Raw genomic sequence first — 27,276 nt, 5'->3', positions numbered from 1 at the left:
AATGATCCTTTCCACTTCATGATGTAACCAACCCCTCTCCCCTTACCTGTCAATCAGTTTTCAGGTTACTTATAATCTGTTCCGGAATACTTGGCCTAACTGTAAACATGTGAAAAATGTGTGCACAAACTAAAGCAAGGTTTGACAGATTGCTAAAGCCGCTGCTCTAACCATCTGTCAAAACCTGCCTCCCCCTCCAGGCCCACCCCATGTTAAGGTGAAGGCTTTTCCCACTGGCAGGTGGGAGGAGAAATGAAAGAAGGGGACTCCAGCTGTGACTTTCCTCAGTCATTTCTTTAAAATGGCACTATATCCTAGCCTCCTTACTGAGCCAGAACGGGGATCAGCAGTAAGGGCAATGCAAAGTATGACAGCATATGCTCCCTGGATGAAAGCCCTTTTAACACGGGGTGAGAAGAAGTCTTTGGGTGACCTGTTGCTATGTTGCACAATGTTTTTGGTTATGAACATTTTGTAACTTTTTATATTTTGCCTTTCTTTATTGGTCTTTATTTGGCAACAGTTTTGTATGCAATACATTTTGTAAGAAATGTATTAATATTATTTGTATTAATATTGTTTTATTTTGCATTTAATTTGTAAAGAATCATGGAAACTAAAATATACGCCCATTAATAGAAATATATAGCCAAAATTTCTAAAACATTTTAAATTGAATGTGGTGAGAATTAACTTCCAGATAATGTACAGGGATTGCATTTGAATAAGATATAGATAGGATTGGGATGCTTACATTCAAATACGGAAAGGAAAAGGTAACACGGAATAATATTCCCCCAGCGGTAGCACAGGATAGGTGGGAGGAAAATGGGAAATAATCAGATTTCCCTACAGCTGGGCGCTCTGTTCTCAGACATGTGTGGGCGGTGAGGTCGGGAAGAGATCAGTACAAAACTAAAGCTAGTGCAGACTGACAAGTGAGCACCGTTCCGCGCTTCAACAGGAGCGCAGCGCACTTCTCATTTGAATTAAACCCTTTGAGGACTTCATTTAACCGGCTTGTCTTCGCGTCTCTTACGGCTTTGACTAGAGTCGCAAAACAGGCAGAAAAAGCCGCTTTGTAGCTGGCTGGATTTACTTCGGGCCCCGAGGCCATCCCATCTTCCGCCCCACTCGCCCTCACGCGTATAGCGGACGTCTCGATCTCGTCCAGCAAACGGAGCGGGGAGACGCGGGGGTGGGGGGGAGAGGAGGCGGTCATGCGCACCGGCCGCGTCAGGCAAAAAAGGAAAGGGAGCAAGGCATCCAGTCGGCGCCTGCGCAAAGAGCAATGCGAGCAGGGAGGGGGCAGCCAAGGAGCAAACAAGCAAGGGAGGGTTTATCGGGCGGCCGATTTTGATTAAAATATTCAAAATGGCGGACGGAGGAGCAGCGAGTCAAGATGAGAGTTCGGCGGCGGCGGTGGCGGCAGGTAATCATTACTGCATTTTACATATTCATATTCATACTCGCACACGCGCCCCCCCGCCGCCCGCCTTCCCCGCTTAGCATAATTTATTAGTACTCAGAATTATTATAATTAACGGCACAGGAGGGAGCTGGGGGGGTAGCCGCTGTGCAGACACAAGAGAGAGGCACGCACATACATACACACGCGCGCGCGGGCACGGGGGGCAACGGACAGGATCCCCCACCCTCGTCCCCGGAGCCCAACTCCGAGAGTTAGGCCGACCGCTGCCGCCGCTACCAAGCTGCTTTGCATATTCATCTACTGTATAATAGTAGGCTCAGACAAGGGGGGCGGCGCAGCAACGGCCGGAGGAGGGGGACTTGTAGAGAGGAGCCAACAGGAGGGCGCTCAACCTTCTTCCCGCATCCAATCTTTGGGGCCCCAAATAGAGCTGCATCCGCGTCTCCTCTGGTGTCGCACTGGATTGGGGGAAGGCGGGGGAAAGTGCATTTTTTAAGGATTTTTGCATCTCCCCTACAGCTGCCTCCCCTACAGCCGCCTCCCCTTCTCCCGTAGGCAGCCTGATTTCCCCAGAGGCCGAGGCCTGCGCTCCAAGGGGAGTTTGGGGTTGCCCTTAGGGTGGGGATCTTTGGCCTAAGAGAAACCTCGGGGGCGCGGGCTGTTAGAAAGGGATTTGCTCTTCGTGAGAAGTATAGTGTGTGTGTGTGGGGGTGGGGGGGGTGTTACACCAGTTCCCTTCCTTGGAGAAGGTAGGATTCCATTTAGGAAATGCCCTGGGTCGGTTTGTCCGCCTGCCAGACAGGACTTAAACTGCCCTGCCAAATCTTCCTCTTCCCTCTAAGAGATGGAGGGAAACCGTAGAGGTTTCTTTCCCTGGTTTGTGGGCAGCGGAGCGGGGGAGAAAAGAGAGTGAACGGTTAACAATGCTTCCGCACTTCCCATGTGTTGGATGGCAAGGTCAGGGTTCTGGGGTGGCAGGCTGAGTGTGGCTGTTTGTTTGTTTTTTAATTCTCTCCCCTTCACCTCCCCTCTCCCTCTCTTTTTCTCATTTGAATAATGTCTAATTCGGGGAGGTTTATATTATTGAAATGGCCGCCCGGCTTTCCCCGCCTCTCATGTTTAGTAATTCAGGCCTTTAATAACAGCCACTCAGAGCCCAATGCCGTGTTTATATTTTACATTCGCCCCATGTGCTTTTGTGGTTCAATATGATTCTTCTTTCTCGCTCTCTTGCCTTTTTACATTTTCTTGGCAACGAATAGGGCCCTGAGATCAATCCCAGGCTGTATGGAAGGGAGGGAAGAAAGCTAGGCCCGGACTCCTTTGGCAGGCGTTTAGGCCTTGCTCTCTGCTGCTTGATTTATTTACTAATAACTAAAATGTCCCCCTCCCGGCCTCGATAGCGAAAATAAAATCCTCCTGGGGCATGGGCAACATCAGATCTGCTCTCTGCTTTGCCTTTTTTTTTTTTAATGTGCCTCAAATAAGAGGCTTGTTTTTAATTTATTGGCAACAACAGGACTTTCTAAAGCTGCTCCTTCCAATTCAGTATGTGTGGGGCCTTTCTTTGTCCTTATTAGCCATTTTTTTAAATGGAGAAAAGAATAATTTTTCATTCACATTTTTGGAGTGTGAAATCTTCAATAAGCTTAACAATTCAGCTCAACAGATTAAATACAAAATTATTGTGATATAGTAATAGAATTGGCGATAGCTTTAATCTGCATTACAAATTATGTGCAATAGTCAGGATAATGTAAATCAGAATATTTGTCTTGAAAAAGGTGATCAGTTCTCCCTTATAATTAATTGCTAATATTGTATTTTCTTTGAAACTTTTAGATACAATTAAAATTAAAAATTATCAAGGGCAGTGAATATAAGGAAAGGAATCTTAAGTTTGATGTAGGCAGAATTGGAAACATTCTGGTTCTTTTTAGAAGAAATACTAGCAATATATTTTGTAAAGCACAATATTCAGTAAAGCCAGAGTTGCTCCTTTTAATTATTTTTAAGGTAGCTTTTTAAATGTAATATAACTACACTTGACTGATTTATGTAATGAGTATTCTCTTCAATCTGTGCAGAAAAATATCTGACAGCAAGATATTTTATAGTATGATTAATATTAAATAATCATTGAAGCATGATGCTAAATTGCATATACAAGGACAATCAATCTCTTTTGTAAATGTTCTTTAAAATATCATGAGTTTAATGTAATTGACCTTATGTCCTCTCTTGGCCTTAGAAAGACTAAGCTGAAGCATCATAAGAGGACTGTATAAGCTGTAATCAAGAAAATTCAGTTACCCCTCTTTACACCAGCAATATGCAACTGATTGGGCACAAATATAATATGATTGCATTACAGATGTTGTAAGATTAAAGCATATCCTCCAGCACCACTTTTTAAAATGTGGTCAAATTGATGTCATCAGTGACCAGATGAGAAAGTGCAGTTAGTTTGATTTATTATCCTGAATAAACAGGTGTAGTGGCAAAACCTTCTTATAGGAAAATGATTTATCTGAGAATAATTTCCTTTATAGATTTAGTTTTACCACTGCTGAGATTGTAGATATTTTACCCCTCAGAGATAAAAGTGGTGTCTCATATTTTAAAAACAAAACATTCTTGTAATTGATAATAATTTTAAATCATAGATTGTTAGGTGCATATTTGAGTTTCTTAAAGAAGAAATGGTATGTAAACCCAAGCACTTTAGTCTTGCCTTTGTCAGAACCAATTGGTGCCTAGCTCGCAATTATGACATCACAGTGTCCCATAGTCATGTGGTCGCCATTTGTGATCTTCTTTGCTGACTTCCAACAAGCAAAGTCAATGGGGAAGTCAGTGGGCGGTTGCAAATGGTGGCCACATGACATCCTCACTTAATGACCTGCAGTGATTTACTTAATGGCAACTGGGAGAATTGGCATTGCTAAGCAGCAGTCACATGACATCGCACTTGGCGATGGCAATTCCGATCCCAACTGCCATTGTTAACTGAGGACTAGCAAAATGAACACATACACACAGCTGTGTCATTACAGAAATGCCTCTCTTAAGTACTTGTGTCCTCTTATTTAATGCAAATAAACAAGGGGTGACATTTGCCTGTTGAGACTGTTATGCATGTTTTGTTATGACCCTCACCCCCAGCTATCCCAGTGACTGACCATGCTAATTACAATTGACTTCCGAATGACAGTTAGAAATGTCATCAGAAATTTGTGTTCTGAATAATCTCTAGGATTCTGCAGGTATCTTTGTTACTGTTGTTGGGATCTGGAGAGCAGGGGAACCACATATTTAATTGTAAGTTGAACTAGACAACCCGTGACCCATTAGGTCATCATTTTAGAAATATTTCCTTACCTAAACGGAAACAGAATGACCAGGGGCAAAAAAGCAGTGGGAGTGGGAGTGACTTATGACTTGCTGCCAGCTTCCCCATTGACTTTGCTTGTGGGAAACTGGTAGGGATTGTCAGAAATCTTCCTTCCTTCCTTCCCACCCACCCACATATAATGTAGGCTTGTGTTGTTTGCCCTCCCTTCACAACTCTCAGGAATGCCCCAGTGAAGCTGCTGCCTCCTCTTCCTCTTCCTCTTCCTCCTCCTCCTCCTCCTCCTCCTCCTCCTCCTCCTCCTCCTCAGCTGACCCACAGAACTGCCTGCCACTTTGCTGGGGGGAGATGGAACAAAGGGAGCCATGGACTGTGAGGAAAACTGCAACCCTGCTCCCCATTCTGGCATGTCTCCAAGGGCAGAGATGCCCTTCCTTCCTTGAGGGAGGAAGAGGGCTCACCCATTGACCACGGCGCCCTCCAGCCAGCCTTATCTCACTAGCAGGCATCCAAGTCACTCCCTCCTCCTCCCCTCCACGCCCACTGCTGTTAAGAGATTTTAAATTTCTGCCTCATTTCCAAAGCACCCAATTGCTGCTCGCCCATTGGGCCCTGCTACCAGCCGATTGGGTGCAGGGGACAGAGGGAAGTGGGAAAGAGGTTGGGGATACACCCATGATAATCAACTGACCTGGGCTGACCGCTGTGGCGTAGTAGTGCAGTGGTGCTGAAGTGGCCACAAATTTCAATCCCACAAGACAAATGGGTCCTGGATTTTGGATGCATTCTGTAAGTTATCCCATTTGAGGTACCTTGGTTCAAAAATTGTTGCCCTATGACGCACCATTTAGCCCAGGTGAAAATTATAGACATGAGAGTTTTAGTAGTATATAGATATGTTCAGGAAAAATGGCCTCCGTTTAGGTCTCTTAGGGGATATCATCAGGGATTACTGAGGTGGGCTTTCTCAATTGCTGTCCCCTTTAGAACAGCATTTTCCCCAAGTTCTATATAGCTCTGCTTCTACTGGAATTTATGAAGGTTATAAAATACTGGTTGTTTCAGCAAGACATGGGGGTGGATATGTTAGAAGACTATTTTCTTTTGCAGTAGCACATTTGTTTAATGGAGTTTTCATTGGTCCTTAATATGTGAATGGGTGTATGATTTTGTTGTTGACTGTTTCTAATTGGTGTTTATCTTACTTATGGATGTAATGTATGCAGACTAGTTTTAATTGTTAGTAACATAAAAGCCCAGCAAATAAATAATCATACAGTAGGGTAAAACTCTCAATAGTTACTCTGTTTGCTATTCCAATCAATATGAAGCTGTTCTCCACAAATGATACTTTTCACCAATGTTAACATAGGGAATTGGGCAGTGGAAAATTTACTACACTCCCAATTAAAGTAAGGTAGTTCTCTATAAAATGAATTGGATATATGATGGTTATATTGGGAGTTTTTTTCAGTCATGCTTGTCTGCTACAAACGTGGGTGCCACTGCCAGAGATTTCCCCATCTTCATGTGGGCATTATATATACTTCCAAATCTCCTCTCAATGGTTGGAGCCCCCTTGAAGCAGAATTAAAAGCATGGATGTTAAAGAGGAAAGGGAATTGCTATTCTGTGAACAGAAGTCTATTTGGATGTAATAATTATACATCATGAGATAGTAGCCCAACAAGTATTGTCCAGCTTCACTCTAGTTTTTAAAAACATTGATCAATATTACTGTTACATTACTTTATATAACTTGGCTAGAGCACTTTAAGCTATTATTCTGAAGTAAAATAAAGTTTATCAGATAGCACTTCATTATATTCAACAAGTATTTTCATCACAAAATCCCATAGAAGTGAATGAAATAGTAGTGAAATATTTACCATAATTGAACAGAAGTCTATTTGGATGTAATAATTATACATCATGAGATAGTAGCCCAACAAGTATTGTCCAGCTTCACTCTAGTTTTTAAAAACATTGATCAATATTACTGTTACATTACTTTATATAACTTGGCTAGAGCACTTTAAGCTATTATTCTGAAGTAAAATAAAGTTTATCAGATAGCACTTCATTATATTCAACAAGTATTTTCATCACAAAATCCCATAGAAGTGAATGAAATAGTAGTGAAATATTTACCATAATTGTGGCTTTCACTGCTTTCTGTTTGATTGTAGGGGAAATATTACCCCAATTATGTAGTATTGCTCTTTGCAGGGCAAATATAGTTTTGGTGTCTTCTTGATTTATTTTAGCTGATTAATGTAAAAAAATATTTGAGGAACACAAATACCCATGTAGTATGCAAACAACACTACTGTGTTTTGTAGTTTGGGGGTTTCTTTCTTTGTAACTGTTCACGTAAGAAGTATTCAGAAGTTTATTCCTGGTAAGTATAGTTAAAATTAAGTCCTGATGTAATAGCAGGCACTTTGTATATGCCAGGGTAGCATGTATGATTATTCAAGCCAATAGACTTGCCTCTCAAGCTTATGACTCACAGTTTAGGAAACCTGATCACTCCAACCTTTCTCAGTGCAGTTTTACATACTTTGGATCTTTATTTTTTTCCAAGAGAGCCAAAAATTAACACGTGATGGTATGATTACCAAAGTTTTAAAAAAAAACTCTTTTGGCAACTAAATTAGTACTATACCCAGGTAGTAAGTCCCATTGAGTTGGCTAAGGATGAACCTAGTCCAGCACCTTAACTACTAACTAGACTAGTTCAGTACATTATCTACTGAAAGTTATAAGCAATTGTGATGTTCCAGCTGCCAGTATTTTCCTAAAGTAGTCCACAATGCTGCATAAGGCACTTGTCCCTGCAGTAGTTCAGGCAGTGCACAAAGGAGGGAAAGTTTTTTTCTCTGGTATTCTTCATGTGGTCTGTTGATATTTCACTTTTAATGCTCACATTTGTTAATTATATTATGCTGATTCCCCTCAGTTTTCAAAAGACAGTGCATTTAATGGGCGACTGAAATAATATAAAAAAGGTGGAGGAGCAGCTTGGCTAGAAATCAAATATATGATTAAGCTTGGAATGGAAAGATAAAAGGCAAGGATTGGATGGGTGAATGAGAAATGGTGCTAGCTAGGCTGGAATATTCATAAAATATTATTGCACAGTATAATGATGGCAATATTTATATAGGAGTATCACTGGTGTATCTGTACAAAGAATAAAATAACAGGTGGAAGGAAGATGGACAGATAGCATGTCTAGAAAGAAAAATAAGTAAAAATGATGGTGTACGTTGTTGAAATGATGTCTGGAATACAGTGATATTGTGATTAAAGTGTTGAGGATGAAATGACAATGTACAGAATAGAATGCCAGTCTGCCACAGAAGACTGACAGTGTCTACTGTGAAATAGCATAAGATTATCCCATGGGCATTTCAGAAGTACAGCGACAATTGGCTCCTTGCTCTTCCATTGATCTCCCTTGAACTCACTGTGAGGATAGTTGCTGCCTTCTGCAAACCTCTTTTCTATGACAGTTCTTACATTTGTTTCCCATGCCTTGCCTTATTAAATTTAAACATTTTTTCATGTCTGGTTTCCTCATCTAACCTCTTGCATGTAGCATACTCCAGTGTGTTCTGAATCTTGTAGACCTGATTGAAGTGTTCCCATCTTTGTTGGATCACTCACTTTATATCCCCTAAAAATGTCCTGAACATTTTTGATGTTAATTCAGTTTACTTCTCATTATTCTCAAGTTATTTATTTTAGTATATCTTGTATAGGGAAAAAATATATCCCTATGAAGACATATGAAGGCTGGAAAGCATAGGAAAATTTAGAGTGTACTGGGATAATAACTGGAGGTTATTCACAGGTAGTGTGCATAGGTTTGAATTTTCACTGTGGGTGATTAACATACATAGTAAAATAATACAAATTAGATGAAGTATTACAGTGGCATGCTTATTGTAATTATTATTTTTGTTTTGATAGCCAAATTTAACATGTTTTGTAGAAAGTGATGTATAATTTGGAAGTAATTTTCTTTTATAATTCTTTTTATATTTTTAATATATAAAATAAAAAGGACAGACTATTGAGAAACTCAGCTTTTTGTTGTTTAAGTATGCTCATTCTTGTTATTCCTTAATTTCTAATGAATGCTTATTTTCTGAGTCTTTCCTTTTAAAATTTAGTTTCTTTAGCTTCTGCGTAGTACCTGAGGTCTATGAATTAGATGAGATTTCAAATTACTCTGGGTGTGCTCAGATTTTAGAAGGTGTTTTCAACTTTTCAATGTAAAATTCAGCACTAGAAATAACCCTGCATCTACAGAAATACAATAGTACATTCCAAGATCTTTAATATTTAAATATTTAATTAGCTTTTAATTGGGAAACAAGCATTATAAATACTCCAATTTATCTATAAAGTCCATTTTTCCTTTACAGTTTTATCTCTTTATGTATGGTGTTATGTATACAGTATATTTACTGGATATATCCTGTCTTTCTGCCAATACATAATGCATTTAAGTAATTTTAAAGGAAATAATATAATTAAAAACATTAAAGTAAATACTTAACTTAGTCAGAACCACTTTTAAATTAGAGATATGCCTAAACAAAATGAGAGGTTTTGTCTAATGACAGGGGAATAAGAAAAGAAGCTAGCCTGGCCTCTTTTGACAGGAATTACCCATTGAGAAAATGTCTTGCTAGATTTCTACTGATATCTGTGTTTCTAGTTCCCAGTATTTAGATGTATGTGGAAAAATAGGTCTTTTAGGTAGCTTGATCCTAAGTTGTTTTGGGCTTTTTTGGTCAAAATTAGAGCAGTAATCACTAAAATTGTTTCAACAAGAGAGTTGTATGCTCTCTATAATCACTCTCAGCAATCTCGTTATGGTATTTTGGACCAGATGATATTTTCAATACCTTCAAGAAGGCCTTTCAAGAAAATACATTAATAGTTCTTGAAACAGAATATAACTAAGGCACATATAATCATGATGGATCCTGACATCAAACGAAACAGACAATATTGCTGTGCTTCCTCATCAGTTTCAACATAAATTTGGATGCTAAAATCTAGGCATCATGTATAGGTTTAGTTCCAGAAATGTGTCCAGATTACAAACCTAGGTTTTCAGAGGAAATATAATCCTGTCAAACATCTGTTATAATCTTACTGATTTGTCATTTGAATATAGAGGAATTGAATAAACTGGAATATTGGTGGCTTAAACTTCAGTTTGCTTGTATCTAATTTATGGCAGAGATGAGATACCAGTTCAGAATTTCAACAGCTTTCTTGGATTTTAATGAAAAGTAGAGATAGACTGGAGTATCTTAAGGATACCATAATCACTTAACCTCAATTGTAGACAACCTCTTCTGGTAGTTTATGTATGTATTAAATTGTATGGGATACAAGTTGGAGCAATAAGGAGCAGCTCAGACCAGTTGTCATATTATCAGACAGAAGATCTATAGCACTACCTTCTAAAATGGCCTGTTCAAGAAATACTACAAATAGTGCTACAAAGTCTCATCCCAACTCAGAAGGATTTCATGGTTGATGTGATAGAAAGCCTTTGAGCGGTAGAATAAATAGGGATTCGTTCTAAGCATAGGTTATCCTATGGAGGGTGGAGCCAGCTCAAAAGAAAAAAAGACATCTATTCAGCCATATTTTGATTGTACTCTTTTAAAGGGCCACCATTAAAATTAAAAAAAATTCTTATATGCTATATTACAGAAATTTATTGAATTGCATTAAGTACAGTTTAGTGCATGTTATATAGGTCAGGGGTGTCAAACTCAATTGCACAGGGGGCCAAAATCCAAAACACACTTTAGGTCGCGGGCCGAACAGGATAAACATTTATTGAACACACTAAAACTAAACTTTTAAAACTTTAAAACTTTTAAAACTTAACTTTTTTGAACATAAATATGAATAAAAACAGGAATATTATTCCGGAATAAATCAACTCAAACCTTAAATAACTTATGATATTTTGCTCTCCAAAATATATCCTGTCTAAATTATACAAGTTAGAAATAAAGTAAACGTTAAAAGAACAAACATTCAAATTTCTTTACTCTTATGTCATTTTATATAAAAAATAAACTTAAATTTTAAATATCCCAAAAGATTTTGCTCTCCATAAAAATAAATCCTGTTAAAATTATACAAATTCAAAATATGAACATGCTGCATAACAAAACCTGGAAATATAAATAAAATTTGTGCTTTTCAGCAATAACAAATCAAATCATTCAGTTGTCTTTGCTCTTACGTCATTTTATCAGAGCTGGACGCCTGGCATCTTTTTTTGGCAACAAGTTCATTTATATTTGGTGTGAGGTTCTGTGTTGTGGAGATTCTCAGGATGGACTGCAGGTGCTCATCAGTGAGATGACTCCTATGTGCTGTTTTGTTAGTCTTCATCACTGAGAAGAGCTGCTCCCACAGATATGTGCTACCAAACATGCACAAGGTTCGAGCCGCATGTAGATGGAGCTGGGGCATTTCTGCGGGAATGGAGTGAATAAACTGTGCGGGCCATGCAGTGTCGTACTTTGCCTTCAGTGTACCATTACACTGCAGCTCAATCAGCTCCATCTGAATCTGCACAGGTGCGGTTTCCACATCGATGGCAAATGGGTTGCGAAGCAACTCAAAATTCTTTTTTTGTTCTTCAAAGTCACCAAAGCGCCGTGCGAACTCAGTGCGCAGTGCGCTCAGTTTATCAGCAAAGTGCGTATTTGGGAACACCGTTGTGCCGACTTGGTTCAACATTACTGGGCAACAGGGAAAGTGGGGCAAGTTGCACTGGTGCATTTGTGTCTCCCATAAAAGCAGCTTCACTTGAAATGCCTTCACTGCGTCATACATGTCAGTGATCATGCGGTCACGTCCCTGGAGCTGGAGGTTTAAGGCGTTGAGATGAGCTGTTATGTCAACCAGAAATGCCAACTCGCATTTCCACTTTTCATCCCTAAAATTAGTGGAGTCTTTTCCTTTACTGTCCATGAACTGACAGATTTCGTTGCTGAGCTCAAAAACTCTGTTGAGAACTTTTCCCCGACTTAGCCAATGCACCTCTGTATGATAAGGAATGTCAGCAAACTCTGAATCTATCTCCCGCATAAAGGACTGAAATTGCCGGTGATTTAAACCTTTAGCTCGGATAAAGTTTACGGTTTGTGATACAGTGCTCATTACATTGTCCATCTTCAGGACTTTGCCACATAGTGCTTCCTGGTGTATGATGCAGTGATATGCCGTTAACTCACCAGTACAGTTCTCCTCCTGCATCTTTACTCGCATCCTTCCCACTAGTCCACTTTTTTCACCACATATAGATGGTGCTCCATCAGTTGTAAGTGCAATAAGTTTGTCCCGGGGCAGTTTCATGTCGGTTATACTTTGACATACATTTTCAAAAATGTCTTTTCCAGTCGTCATCCCGTGCATCGATTTAATGTCCATTATTTCCTCTGTAACGCGCAAATTGGAGTCCACTCCACGGATGAAGATGGCCAGCTGTGCAGTATCAGTCATGTCAGTACTTTCATCCACAGCAAGAGAGTATGCAATAAAGTCTTTGCTTCTTTCACTCAACTGTGTTCTTAAATCAGTGACCATCTCACAAACTCGATCAGCAATCGTATTTCTACTCAGGCTTACATTTGCCAGCATCTGCTTTTTGTCTGGACATAAGACGTCAAACACCTTGATCATGCAGCTCTTCAGAAATTCTCCCTCGGTAAATGGCCTGGCTGATTTGGCGATCTCCTCTGCCACGATAAAACTTGCTTTCACAGCAGCTTCACTTTGTGATTTTGCACGGGTAAAAAACGTCTGCTGAAGTGTCAGATTCTTCTTTAACTCTTCTGCTTTCTGTATCTTCTGCTCTGCATTCAGGTCTTTCAGGTTATCCTGATGTTTTGTCTCATAGTGCCGTCTTAGATTAAATTCTTTAATTACAGCCACATTAGTTCCACAAATGAGACACACGGGTTTACCGGCAATGTCAGTAAACATATACTCAGCCTCCCATCAGTTTTTAAAGGCTCTGTTCTCAGAATCAACTTTTCTCTTCGGCATCATGAGGGCTAGCTTCGCAATAACTTGCAGCATCATAAGTTAGACTTGATTAACGCGGGAAGCGTTCGGCAAGGCAGCTGAAGCGCTGCATTATGGGATCTGTAGTTTATTGTGTTACCAGCACTTCATATCGCCGGGCCATTAATAACAATAATATATAAAATGATCTCGTGGGCCGGATATAATTACACGCCGGGCCGGATGTGGCCCGCGGGCCTTGAGTTTGACACATATGTTATAGGTGTTTTATCTTGTAAAATATCTGATGTAATTTTATACAGATTCTCTCATGGTTGTTATACAGTAAGTTGAGATTATGTAGCTGACTTCTTGTTGCATAGACTCGGCATAAAATCTGTTAAATTCTAATTTTCAAAAATGATTCTTGATTTCTTTTGTTTTAATTTATAAGTGAAATCTGGAATGCCAAAAAAATCTCCAGGATTTTTCCAGTTGGCAAGCCTGGCTTTTATCCAATTATATTGGTCCATTACAAGATTGAACATTGGCATCAGATCCAGTTCTCCCTCCTTCTTTTCCTAAATCTGTTTCAAGGTTTTGGATGAGTTTGGAGAAGCGAAAGAATTAAGAAAAGTCATATTGTATGAGGTGAAGTTGATACCAGTAGATATAGTCCTTGGAGAAAACCCCTACATATTTAAAACAATGTCTATTATGTTTATTTTTACCACAGAATTGCACTGATAAAAAATTCTGTAGCTGGTAGTTTTTTCCCCCCTCCTTTCTCACAGAATGATAGAGTAGGAAGGACTTTAAAATAATCTGTCTTGTTCTCTTGTTAAAGTAGGAAATTAATTGCTATAAGATCCCCGATACGTTCCTTCCATTTTATGCAATGTGTAATGAAATAGAGTTCAGCCCCTTCTTCAGCACCATCTTTACTTTTGAATACCTAATGTCATCATTACAGTCTTCATAACATTTGTTTTCAGCAAAATGTTAGTAGCCTCTTAATTTGAACCTATTGGTTCAGGTCTACCATTTGTTCCATCAGCAGAGTTGACAACCTTTCCAGATTTCAAAGCATTTCTGTTTTCCTTTTATTTGTTTTTCATTTTCGTCCATTGCAGAAAATGGAAATTTCTACAAGAATGAAGAGGATGGAGCACCTGATCTCCTAAAGTACCCTGAACTCTTAATCACACTTAAGCAATAGGGAGTTTACCTCCATTCTGTGAGGAAGTTCTGCCTTGAGTTTAGGATGCAATCAGTAACTCTTTAGATATGGGAGTTGTGCGTACAGATGCTCCTTGGGTTACAACCACTCGTTCAGTGACTTTTCAAAGTTATGACGATGTTGAACGAGGGAGACTTACAACTTGTTCTCAAAGTTACAGCTGTCACAGCATCCTTGCAGTCATGTGATCGTAATTTGGGCACTTGACAGCCGGCTCGCACTTATGAATGTTGCAGCATCCTGCAGTCATGCCATCACCATTTGTGACCTTTCTTGCCAGCTTCCCACAAGCAAAGTCAGTGGAAAAGCTGGCAGGAGGTCACACGTTGCTTCTGCTCCTGCTGCTTTTTCACCCATCTGCTTGCATTCCATAGTGCCTGCCCGCAGCACCCATCCGGCTGCACTCTGTAGTGCCCCCATAGCACCAGCACACCCTGCCCCCCCCACCCTGTAGGTCTTGCCTGCCGGTTTGCTTGCCTGAAACTCTCACCTCTTTCTTGTTGTCATGTGAGGTCCTCGCTTAATGACCTGCACAGATCTGGGGTTACAACAGCAACTAGGACTTCTGGGATTGCTGTTGTAAAACAATGCTGTCATATGTTGCACTTTATGACTGCATCACTTAGCAATGGAAATTCCAGTCCCAATTGCCGTTGTAAACCAAGGACTACTTGTAATATCTTTAAGTAGGCATTAATATGCCCTCTTGAAGAGACCTTCCTGAACTCCGATAGTGTGAACAGCTGTCACCTATTCCCAACCTTTTTGGAGAAAGTTTTTGAGAAGGTGGCGTGGATTTAGCTTTAAAGGCCCTATAGGAAACAGATAATTGGATCCTTTTCAGTCAAGTTTCAGTCCTAGGCATGGGAACAAGGTGGAATTGATCACTGGTGGATCATCTCTTTTGGGACCTAGATATATGGAATGCACCCTTTTTGGTCCTTGATGTCTCTACTGCATTCATTGTCAATCATTGTTTCCTTTTATATTGCCTATGAGGACTTGGGATTAGAGGTATTATTTTACAGTGATTCTGGTCCTTCCTGAGCAGAAGTTTCAAACCTCTGCTGGCAGGGAAGGAGAGGTTAGCACAGTAGACACTTGCATGTGGAATCTCATAGGGCTAAATTCTCTCTCCCCTACATTTTAATATCTTCATGAGCCTCTTTGGAGAGATCATCTGATGGGTTGAGGTGAGGTACCATCAGTATAGCAGGGATGCCTAACTCTATCTTGCCTCCAAGTACCTGGCGCTGCAGGGGCTTTCATGGGATGAAACACATTGGAATTAAACACTGGAATTCCTGCTTGTCCAAAAGCTATTTAGTTCTCTGTCCCAGTTATAACTCTGGATAGGATAGCACACCCTCTAAAAGTCCTCCTGGATTTCTGGCTACTGCTGGCTGGGCAGTTGGATACCATGGCCGGAGCACTTTCACCCACCTTTGGCAGTTGTGGCAGTCTTTGGGACAAGAATGCCTGGTGACAATAACTCATGCCATCATCACCATCAGCATAGATTGCTGCAATATGCTTTACAAGGGGATACCTTTGAAGAGTACTTGGAAAGTGATTGGTGCAAAATGCAGCTACCTGTACCCTAGCAGGTAATAGCTGCTTCAACCATCTTACACTGATACTGTAGGTATTGCATTGGTTGCCAATAGGCTTCCAGGTGTACTTCAGAATGTTTTGACCTTTATAGCTATATAAGGTTTGATTCTGAGATATCTTCAGGACAACTTTCTCCAAGTAAAGTCATTCCATCTGGTAAATTCATCCATCCTAAATGTGAGAAAAATGCCTCTTCAAAGATCTGCATAGCCCCAATAAAATACTTAAGAAGATAGCTTATATCTATAAAAATTCTGTTTTTGCCCCCCCCCCATTTCCCCCAGTTTTAAGGCTTCACTAAGTTTTCAATACCTCTTTCCTTTTGGTGTCCACCATCCTCTTTTGTCTCCTCTCTCAGTGATACTTTGTTCTTTGCTCTGAATACTGTCTTTTATACTTCTTTCTGCTTTCCTTATCCCTTTAAAACAACCATTTCCTACATGTATTTTTTAAAATGTATGCCTATTTCAGTTTCAGAGCAGTATGCTGTAACAATTTAAAGTCTTTGATATGAAAGGCAGGAATAGAACTATTTTAATACCATTTCTGCTGCTGGTCACTACCCCAAAAATGCGATTTTTACCTGGTACAAAAGAAACATTGATGTGTTCGGTAGAGTAGCCTTTCAGAATAAAGATTCAAAGGAATCAAAGTTTGATCAAGGGAAAGGAACAGAGAAGGATGGTAGGATAAGATAAATTCAGAACAGTTCTTCCCATATTTAGGATTTGATATGCCCATATAAGTTGACGATGACTTTCTGTTTAATTTTTGGAAACTCAGGATCATATTTTTTCTAATGCACACAAGGAACTATGCAACTATTTTCCAGCAAGATCATAAAAACATGACAACTGCTATTTAGAATTTTGCTGAAAACAAGTAATTGCTGGCCGGTAGATAATCAGTTTTCTTTGTTTGATGTTGCATTGACTTCAAAGACAATGAGGAATAAAATGTTCAGGATATTTAGTGGAGATTGTAAATACTGTGTGCTCCAGTTCTGAAATACACTGTCTTGTTTATTGCATGGCAGAAATGGAAGTTTGCATAGGTCTGTGCTATATACAGAAATATTGAAACCTTGAAAAAAAATTATAAAGCAGCATTTCCTTTTTCTGGAAGGCAATATAATTCTTAAAGCCAATTAGGCATGTTTTTAATAGGAAATTATAAATTAAATTGTTTCATTTCAACAGTATATAAACCATAAAGCTGGAGTGTATAAACATGTAATACACTAAGTTGGAGGTCGGCAACCAGTGGTTTGCAGGTAGCCTCTTAGTCTCCATTTTGCGACCTCACACTATCTCCAGATTATGCTGCTGAAGTTTGGCGGTCACCAACTGCTTTTTAATTGTAGAATTGTTAACGTTCTTTTTGGCTAAAATAATATATGAAATGTATTGGGTAGGACTCTATAGTATTTAATGAATTCTGCCTCTTAACGCCTCCATACCCTGCCCCCCAAAAGGATCTGTATTTTTCACTCTACCTGTCCCAGGTGATCTAAAAAAATTAAGTAAAATGCTTTGGATATTGGTTAAAATAGTTGCCTGCCTTATTGGAGGAGGATAGCAGATATTAGCAATTTCTGACTATGTGGTGCTTTTGCCTGTATAGGTCTGTATTTTTTTTTCCAAATTCACTTTTTTATATTGCAGACATTGTACATATACATCTTTATATACATGTTGCAGTGAATGGTGTGATGAAATTGCACTGGGTGGAGAAGCTTATATTCTCTAGAAACTTTAATGTAAATAAAGTGCTTCCAGGAGTCTTGTTTCCCAAGGGCTCAGTTTTTTTTCATTTATCTGACAGAATGAACTAAACAGTTTTTTAAAAATACTTTTTATTAAGTATTTTAACAATACTGAAAGGTAATACAAACTAGTATCAAAAAGAAAATAAAAGATAAACACAAAGTGCAAAAAGAAAAAGAAGATAAAGAAAAAAAAAGAAATAGAAAAAAGAATATTTAAACAATTGACTCCCGATCTTCTTCGTGACAAGTACAAGCAAATTTAATATTTCCCCATCCCTTATGAAATTATATACATAATCCACTTTTTTCCATAATCCCCTTCTTTCCATTCGCAAATACAAAAATTGTTATCATTTCTGTCCAGATATTGGCAAAAAGGCCATAAAGGATTTCCAGTATTTTGTGGCAGTATTTTTTATTTTACCCCTCATCAAACAAAACAATCCTTTTTCTTGGTTCTAACAATTTTGATTTTTAATTCATCAAGTTGCTGGCATGGAATTGAATCTCCATTCAAGCTTTCTTCCATCTCAAAGATTTCTTCAAAACTTTAGAAACCCTCTTTTGAAAATCCATTAATAAGTCTTTAATAAATATTTAATAAATAAATTTAATAAATATTTAAAATTTATTAAAATTTTAATAAATTTATTTAAAAATCAATTATTTATTATTAAATAAATAAATTTAATAAATATTTAAGTTCTAAATATGAATGACAAGCCCAGGTCATTTTTCATCTCTGGGCTTGTCATTCATATTTCTACTTTAACTGTCATCTCTGTTTTATAATCCACAATTTCTTTATTTTCCTGTGTTTCTATATCAGCGGTAATGTGTTTCACCTCTTCATTCTGTCAGTCTCAGAATATGGGAAATAAACAAGATGGGTCTGAACTCTTATTAAAAGAAGGCAAATATAATTTAATAGATATAACTAAGATCTTGTGAAATGGCTCTTAAAATTTCAGTACTGTTTAGCAGATGAGGAATACAATTTCTTCAAAAACAGCAAAAGTATTAGAACCATTCTGTTCTAATTGATGTTACAAAAAGGAGTTGCATTAAATATCCATAGCTATACAGAAATCAAAGTAAATTAATTTGAGAATATTGTCAACAGCATCTGGATTAAAATAAATGGGGGACAAATAAGATCATTACTGCTATTGGTTTCTATTTTCACTCATCTAACCAAGTAGATATGGATTATGGTTTTCAGAAGCAAATTGCCTATATTTTAAAGAAGCATATAGTAAGGGGTGGGGGTGGGGAGAACTATCATTAATCCAACTATTGGGAGATAACAGTGCCAAGCATGCTCTTCCCAGAAATTCCTGATTTCTTTTGCAGATGGTTTGTTCTTTTATATGGAAGTACAAAGGGGTCAGCTATCCTAAATAAGCTTAATGAATAGGGAAGATGTAGACTTAACTAAAAGCAGTAGGAACTTTGGAGTGGGGGGAATGTCTATGTGATGCTGGAAGTCATATCAGGGGAGATTAAAGCTGACTGAAGTCAAATGCATACTTCAAGAACATGTTTTAATAAAGAAGACTCTAAAAACATTACTGTAAACAGTTGCAATAAGAAAAAAATGGAACAAAGGAAGTCCATATGGATGCACTAAAAGCTTAGTAAAAAAAATCAAGGAAGAGTATATATAGGTTGTCCAGAGATGGTATCAGGAAAGCTTTATTCAGAATGAGCAGAAATTAACAAAAGAATGTTAAGTATAACAAAAAGTATTTATTCAGGAACATTCATGTATAGAGAATACAAAAGGAGCAGTGCTCCTTGAATATGACAAAAGGGTAATAGCTAACTAACTAAACCAAAACAAAACCCAATTACTCAACTCCTATTTTTGCTTAGTCTTCTCTGAAAAGAGGATATGTGTTTCCACAGACAGTTGCAAACAGCTGGTTGAAGCAAAAGTATTTCAGTTCACGTTTGATAGAAATGGAGGGAATATATACTGACCACGCAAAACATCCACTTCTCCGGGTTCAGATAAATTGCATCTTACCGTTCCAAAGAAGCTCATTGTGGATTTGCCAAACCTCTGACCATTATCTTGGGAAAATCCTGGGGAATGGGTGAAGACTAGGCGACTAGGATAATGAACTTCCTTGCCTTCAAAATGGAGGAAAAAAAGGTGCCCAGGAGCTACAAACCAATCAGTCTGACAAGAATATCTAGGAAGATTTTAGAGAAGGTTGTTGGTGGAAATTACCAGAAGTCAGAATTGATTTGTCATAAGATTAGTCTAGCAAGACTTATCTCTTTTTTTATTAAGTAACTTTTTGGGAGAACATGGGAATTCTGCATTGCTCAGGCCCCTACCTCCAACATTATGATTTTAAAAAGGATTCAGAAAAATTGGGACAGATTTGGAGAATGACTTTGAAGATGATCAGTGGACTAATACTTTGAGAAAGGATTGAAAGTATCAGTCATTAACTTTAAGAAGAGATGATTTGAGTGGGAATAAGATGATGTCACAAAAAAGGTCAACACCTATTATCTATCATTCCAGAATACACAATCACGTGTGTGTGTGTGTGTGTATTTTATTGCAATTATACACCAACTTTCCATTTGTGTAAACACTCAGTGTGGCTTAGAACAATTAAACGGTACAAAATAGATAAAGATAACAGTATAATTAAAATATTATTAATTAACAATTAGAAGGCTGGCAATGAAAATGAGTTTCCTTATTTTATTTTATTAATTTATGTGTGTGTGGGTGTGTGAGACAGAGAGAGAGAGAGAGATTTTTCTTTCTTGCAGAGATTGCAAGTACAATTATGCAGTGCATTGGTAAAATTAAAAAAAAAATGAAAGGGGGAAAATACTCCAAATTTATCTCTCATTAAGGCAAACTAGCAATCAGTCTTCAGGAATCACAATTTGCAAAGCAGAGTTAGGCATAGGGATTTAAATTTTGAGAACTTGTCACAGCACTTGCACAGATGGCTGTCTTGGGGGGGTGGGGAGGGCGGAGATGCAATCATATAGTATCCATTTATCAGAAGGAAAACATCTGATAAAGCTTCAGGACCCCAGGAATCTCTTACTACCAAAGACCAGTCCATTACCTCAGGTGTAACTGGATCACGCTCCACCCAGATAATGGAACAAGACTCGATCCCAGTCATCTCCATAAGACCAGCACAGCTGGAGTCTAACTCCAAGCAGATCAAAGCAACTTTATCCATTAGATGCTTGGCAGTGACCCTACAAGGGATATTCTAACCCCTCCAGCAGCGACTATGAACCATGCATCAGAGCTTCAGGAACTATCCCAAGCTCCCTCTGGAACCCCATTTGGTCTATCAGGTGCCTGAAGTGGACAAACGAATAGATCCCTTGTCTGTGAAGTGGGGGGTGGGGGCATCCACAAAAACTCCAAGGCTAATAGAGTGATCTGTCCATGACAAAGGACAGGTGACAACATCCCCAATTCCAGATTATGTGGCCATCGCCCTGAGATAAAAAGCAGATGTCACCCTCACTATGCATCAGATGATCAATAACCTAGGTCAGGATCATGTTGGTCATGAAATCCTAAGCTGCTTCCAACTAGCCAAGCAAAGACAGGTTGAAATCCCCTAGCACCATAATACCAGGGAACTCTATTGCCAATCTGGCCACAAAGTCAAGCAGCAGGCAGGTGGAAATACAAGCAGCAGTCCTATCTGATTCCCACAGCCCAACCTCACAAACAGGATTTCATATCTGCTTATCTGCAGAGCAGCACTCCAGAAATTTCCAGTCTCCTGGATTACATTGGCTACACCATCACCTCTGCCCTGGAGCCCTGGCTGATGCTACACCCAAACCCAGGTGGGCACATTTCCAAGATTGGCCTTATCCATTATTACATAAGGAGGCCCTTATTACAGACCAACCAGGCATTCAGTAGCAATGGATGAAATCCAAGGATACTGAAGCTTTGATGACTAGGCCTTAAGGGGCTGGAATGTTGCATCAATACTAAACGCAGAGGCCACGTTCCTGAGCGTGGCCACCCCTTGTCTCCTGCCATATCTCCCTATGGTCATCACCATCATGATATACATGCCTGCCCTTTCTCCCTTTACAGCGCCATCACTTCCAGTTCTCAACCTTCCCCCCCAATCAAAGGCCCCTACCCCACAACACAACAGCCCAAAGTAATAGCTGCATAGCCCTAGTACCTGAGTGCTTCTGACAAACACTTAGCATCCCAGCATCTGGCCAGTCTATTCATACTTCATCCATACATTCACCCTCCCTTCCCCAAGTGCCTCTACTCTCACCTGTCAGGTCAGAGGGGAATAGCCCCCCCCCGCCAAATCAGCCAAACATCTCTCCATCTCTCACCCCAAAAAGCGGGAATGACTCTGACCTCCTTCTAACAACTGCCCCCCCACAACCAGCTAGAACCAGGCTTTGCAGACCAATCAGTCCAGTCCCAGTTCTCCACCATATCTTTAAAAATGCAGGTGAGATAAAATCAGGGCTGCTGCCAGCCAGTGGTGTAGCACCTAGCAGACACACATGGCAGAGTGTGAGAAAGAAGATGTCAAAAAGAAACCAAACAGGGTACTGCCCTCTGTGCCTGCGTACACAGCAGCCACAGGATGCAGGTTAGTTCTCTTCCAAGGCCATTGGCCTGCTTCTGCTCCTGCTGCTGCCTCAAATCTGGAAGCCCCAAAACCTTTGGCACACTAAAGATGGGAACTCCCAGGTTACTGTTGTCACTAAATGTGCTGAAAACTGGCTGGCTTTAACATTTCAGTGTTTAAAATTAAAGCCTATCATTCTGACTACAGCTGCACAAATAATGCTGAATTTGTTAGTAAAATATTTGGACCCAGATGGTCTTGGAAAATCATTCCCATATGTTAGCCTTGGTTAATATTTATGTTTTGTGTTTATGTTTTGGAGCTTGCACGTAGACCTTACACACTTTGCACTGCTCATTTGCAGCAAAAGAGAATGTACAGAGCAGTATAAGCCATTGACATGATGAAAACGTAAGTAGCTACCCGCGCAAATGTTTTGGAATGAAAAATTGAGAAGTGAATTATCTCATGTGACTTTGTACAGAAAGGAAGTATTGATGGACATGCAGGTATGATATGGAAGACTATGGGTTTGAGGTACACTCTCCTTAGAGATGGCCTATCCTTGCTTGTGCTGTAATAACATAATTACAGTAAATTTTATTGCAAACTTTTTACAATAAAATTTTATTACATAGAAAAATATAATTTCTATGAATATATTTTGAAACATTTGTTCAAGTTATATATTAAAATGAGGGAAATAGAGTGATGAGACCAAGTTTTTGAACACTTTAAAACTATCTGAATGCTGCAGTATTGTGAGTTATATTGATCTGAGCTTCATCTAAGTCCTATTAAGGTAACAAGATTCTGGTTAAATAAAGTATACTGTTTCATTTCTTTACTGAGAACACTGAGCCAACTTCCATTTACTTCATGGGAAAAAGTACAGTGGTACCTCGGTTCACGAACTTAATTCGTTCCACGACTCTGGTCGCGAACCGAATTGATCGCAAACTGAATCAAATTTTCCCATAAGGTTCAATGTAAATATGGTTAATCCGTTCTGACCCCTACGAATGTGGTTGCCAACCGATTTTGGTCGCAAACCAAATCAAATTTTCCCATAAGGTTCAATGTAAATACGGTTAATCTGTTCTGAACCATATGTATTTTTTTTAAAACCACAAAAATATGAAACAAAGTACAGTACAGTATAGTACAGTATGAAGAGAGAGAACACTAACCTTGCTTGAGGTGACTTCTGGCGTGGAGGACAGGAAGGCAGGTGGGGAGGCGGTTATTGTTTGGAGCGAGAGTCCCCCTCACAGGAAGCCACGACCATGTGTCACAGCAGGGAAAATGGCTGCGGGTCATATTCATCACCTGATGCGGAGTTCACGAATGGAAGCAAAATTTTGCGAATGGTGCTGTTCGTGAACGGAATTGTTCGTGAACAGAAGCATTCGTGAACCGAGGTATTACTGTATAAGGCTTTATATTTAGCGACTGTTGGTATCCCCTTCAGCTGCAGGAACATCAACCACACATTCCTGTACCTATTGATCAGTCCTACAAATTAAAGTAGAGGTATGTTTTACCATTTCTTGTTACAGAACTGGTCATCTCATTGATACTTTTGAGCTGTCTTGAATGACTTGCTTGCTTCAGGTCATCCCACAGCATTTCAGTTGATGTCAGCCCCAGTAGGTTGACCAGGCCATGAAATCAATTCCACAGGAAGACTGAAACTACTCTTATTGAGGATGGCTATAATAACAAATCTTGCAAGTCTGATTGTGCTGCACCTCCTCATTCTTGTAGTTCAGTGAATTAGGGAGGTATCTGTCTGAGTCGCTTCTGAATGTTACCTGGATATTATGAACTTAAAAATGTTTAAGCTCCTTTTACTTAGGCGACAGCTTTGGCATATTTCTGTTACGGTCATCTTCCATACTCTCTATACCTGAGTTAAAGTTGGGGCTTTAACTTGGTCATTCCAAAATGTGGGAATTTTTCTCCTTCAGTCATTCTGTTGTAGATTTACTTTTGTGTTTGGGATCACCTTTGTGCTGCTTGGCCAACATTCATTTAAGCTTCATCTCATAAATGGATACCCTGATATTATATAGAATTTGCTGGTACAATCCAGAATACATTGTTTCATTAATGATTGCAAGCCATCCCGGTCCTGAGGGTGTAGAGGAGTCCCATGCTTCATAATTGGGATGAAGTTCTTTGGTTGAAATCCAGTATTTTGTTTTCTGCATGTATAATATTTTTCAATAATGCCAAAAATGAAATAGTATCTTACCTCTGCACCACATATTAGCGGGCTTTATAGCTAGCTAGGTTATCTGGCTGGGTTTTGGCAAATTGGAGTTGAGCTGCAAAGTTATTTCTGGAAACCAGTGATGTCATCTTTGATGACATGGACACCACTCTGGTTTAGTGCTTTCCTTATACTGGACCCCTAAATCCTGATAACAAAAGAATGTATTGCAGATTCTTTGCCATTACTCTGGAGTTCTTTGCAAAGTACTCCTAGAGTACTGTGTGCATTTCTGTTGGGGCTATTTTTGTTGGGAGCAGTCCTGGGAAGAATAACAAATGGGGGAGGAGAGATCGGCAGATGGGGAGAGTGCAGTCATAAGTGTGGGTAGGCTGCCAAGTGCCCAAATTTTGATGACATCACAGTTACAGTGCTGCAATGACGGTAACTTTGGGCACAGGTCATAAGTCCATTTTTTCAGTACCATCGTAATTTTGAACAGCTGCTAAACGAATGGTCGTAAGTGGAGGACTACCTGTACTTGAATCAGGGATGGTATGCATGTTCTGAATTAATGGTCTAGATGGAGTGATTGGGTAGACATAGACCACTTAACTGAGTCAGAATTCTGACAAGATGGAGACTTTATGGGTGGTTGAGTTCTGAATATAGAAATTGGGAAGTTTGCTTTCAGTGGGAAGTGTTCTTAGAGTCACTACAGAACTGAGGCCCAAGTGACTTCTGTGGTTAGAAATGCCTGTTAACAGCTTTAGTTTGTATACCACCTTTGCTCCTTCCTGGACAAAAACAATCCTGGCTCCTGTTGTCCATGCACTTATAACTTCATGCTTAGGTTATGTAATGCACTCTGTCTAGGGTTGCTCTTGCACTTAGTTCTTGTAGCTGATGCATATTGGGGTGGCCAGATTGCTAAGTGGGGTACCTGACATGTTACACTGTTGAAGTAATTGCACTGTTTGCCATTTAAGGTTTTGCTTATTTTGAAGCAGTTCCACTGTTTGCCATTTAAGGTTTTCTTTATTTCATATAAGGCCCTAAAAACTTGTAGCCAAGCTGCCTGTTAAGACCACCTTCACTGCTGAAATCAACTCCTGGTGGCTTTGTGGGCATCTCCATGTAGTTTTGTGCAACAGTGTGGAAGTGACTTGCCACAGTTTTCTTTGGGAATGTATTTTTGACTTCTCAGTCTGGCTTATAGTCCTGGTACTTTCCTATTCCAACACTAACTACGTCCAGCCCTGCTTAGCTGTTAAGAGATAATATCAGCTTCATTCTAGCTGGGCCGTTAATGATTTATGTTTATTTAGATATGGGAGGACAGCAATGTGAGATCGTGTATAAGTTATATATATGGTGCTTTTTAGTATCATAATTACCATATTTTTTGTATTTATTTTATTTCATTATTTTTTAAAGTGCCTTTTCTGAATCAGCAATACAGTCCTGAAAGAGCCAGGATGCCTGCTAACTGTCCCTGGCCTTTTTAGTTCTGGGGGGCTGACCACCCTGGTATGATAGCAGAAAATACTGATAGCTGTTTATATAAGAAGAGTGAAGGCTGTATGCGGGCAGTCATAAAATCTATGTAAAAACCAACAAATCAGAGATAAAACACAACTTTTTTTTCTGCAAAATAAGTGCCAAGTCTGATGCTGCTGTGGAATTATTCAATACCCCAATTGCAAACAAGACAAAGCCCTAGAGAGTTCACATAGATTTGTTTTGTCAGATGACACTTCATGACATAACATGAAAAAAACATGTATTTGTATCCTCTGTGACATAGTATTTCAAAAGTGCCTTTGTTGCATTTAACCTACGGGTTGGATCCACTGGTAAAAAAAAATGTTACCTCTACCTCCCATGTAGAACTCAAATCTGCATTACAGGACTGGAAACTCTGGAACAGATTTGAACATCATGCAAGAAAGAGATGTAACAGCAGGAATCCTTTTGGTGAACAGAAGTGCATTTCCATAACATTAGAGGTTGCCATGCATTACCATTTTATCTGTTGTCCAGTAAATGGGAGTTGTGAGATGATGTTTATGCGACCACATGGGAAGCCTATGTGGTTGTTCTTTGTGTTAACTTTGCTGGATCAGTTCAAGGTTCATCTAATAAAACTTTTATTCTTCAGCAGTGTCTAGTAGTGTCTGAACTCCCCCACCAGAGTATCTAAAATGGGCAGGTAGAGCCTGTATATTATTGATAAGGTTATATATGAGGATGTAGTCCTTCAGATACTTTGACATTGATAGTTCAGGGATTTGTATGTCAAAAGCAATATCTTGAATTGTAAATGAAAAAAAAAACCTTGGATGTAATTGCTAGAGATATAATATATTTAAACATGAAATCATTCTTTATCACATAGCAACCTGGTGCTTTCTGGATGTTTTTAATTTTTCCAGTCCATCTAGTATGACCAGTTGCCAGGAACAATGGAAATTCTAGTTTAAAATATTGGAAAGCACTGTGTTCCCCACTCTTTGTTTGTTAATTATATTATCTTTGGGTTTATAAAAATTCTTCCTTAAGTCATGTTCTTTTGTATGTTTAATTTCATCAGCTTTAATAATGCACTGTACCACAGAAGCAGACATCACTGCTGACATTGCAACACTGTAGCTACTAATTTCTGGCCCCATTCTTTGAAAATCTCCTGGAGTATTTCAAAAGTTATAACGTTTTGTGTCATTTTGTAAATCCTCGTACTAACCCAAAACCAAAGACAAGTTTATACTTTTTTCCCCCTTTTCCTTTTCTGCCTGGAGTCTTTATTCCCCTCTAGTGTCCAATTTCAGAAATCATAAGTCTCTAATCTCTGTTATGACTTAAGATAGAGAAAACAATTTGATTCCCATGAAAAACTGTTTATTTGATATAATTATTTCCAAAATCTTACGGTAAAATTCTCAATATTATAACTTTCTGAAATCAAAGTCTTATTTAGC

General features: G+C 39.1%; 1 protein-coding gene across 5 annotated transcripts in view; it reads left to right on the top strand.

Moving 5' to 3' along the window:
* Positions 1–1,382: 1,382 nt before the first annotated feature.
* The window catches only part of POU2F1 (POU class 2 homeobox 1), a 130,189-nt gene continuing 104,295 nt past the window's right edge, over positions 1,383–27,276 (top strand). For all 5 annotated transcript variants that reach the window (XR_015796758.1, XM_088144535.1, XM_088144534.1 and 2 more), the window contains exon 1: positions 1,383–1,432. The gene's annotated coding sequence lies outside the window, so the exon portion shown is untranslated. The remainder of the gene's footprint in view (positions 1,433–27,276) is intronic.

This window comes from Python bivittatus, unplaced genomic scaffold (assembly GCF_059951505.1).
Source record: "Python bivittatus isolate LINGU-HERP-01145 unplaced genomic scaffold, Pbiv_v1 ctg000350_np1212, whole genome shotgun sequence".
Taxonomy (NCBI): Eukaryota; Metazoa; Chordata; class Lepidosauria; order Squamata; family Pythonidae; genus Python; species Python bivittatus.
Note: the sequence above shows the minus strand (reverse complement) of the source record. Positions and strands in the feature narration are given on the sequence as shown.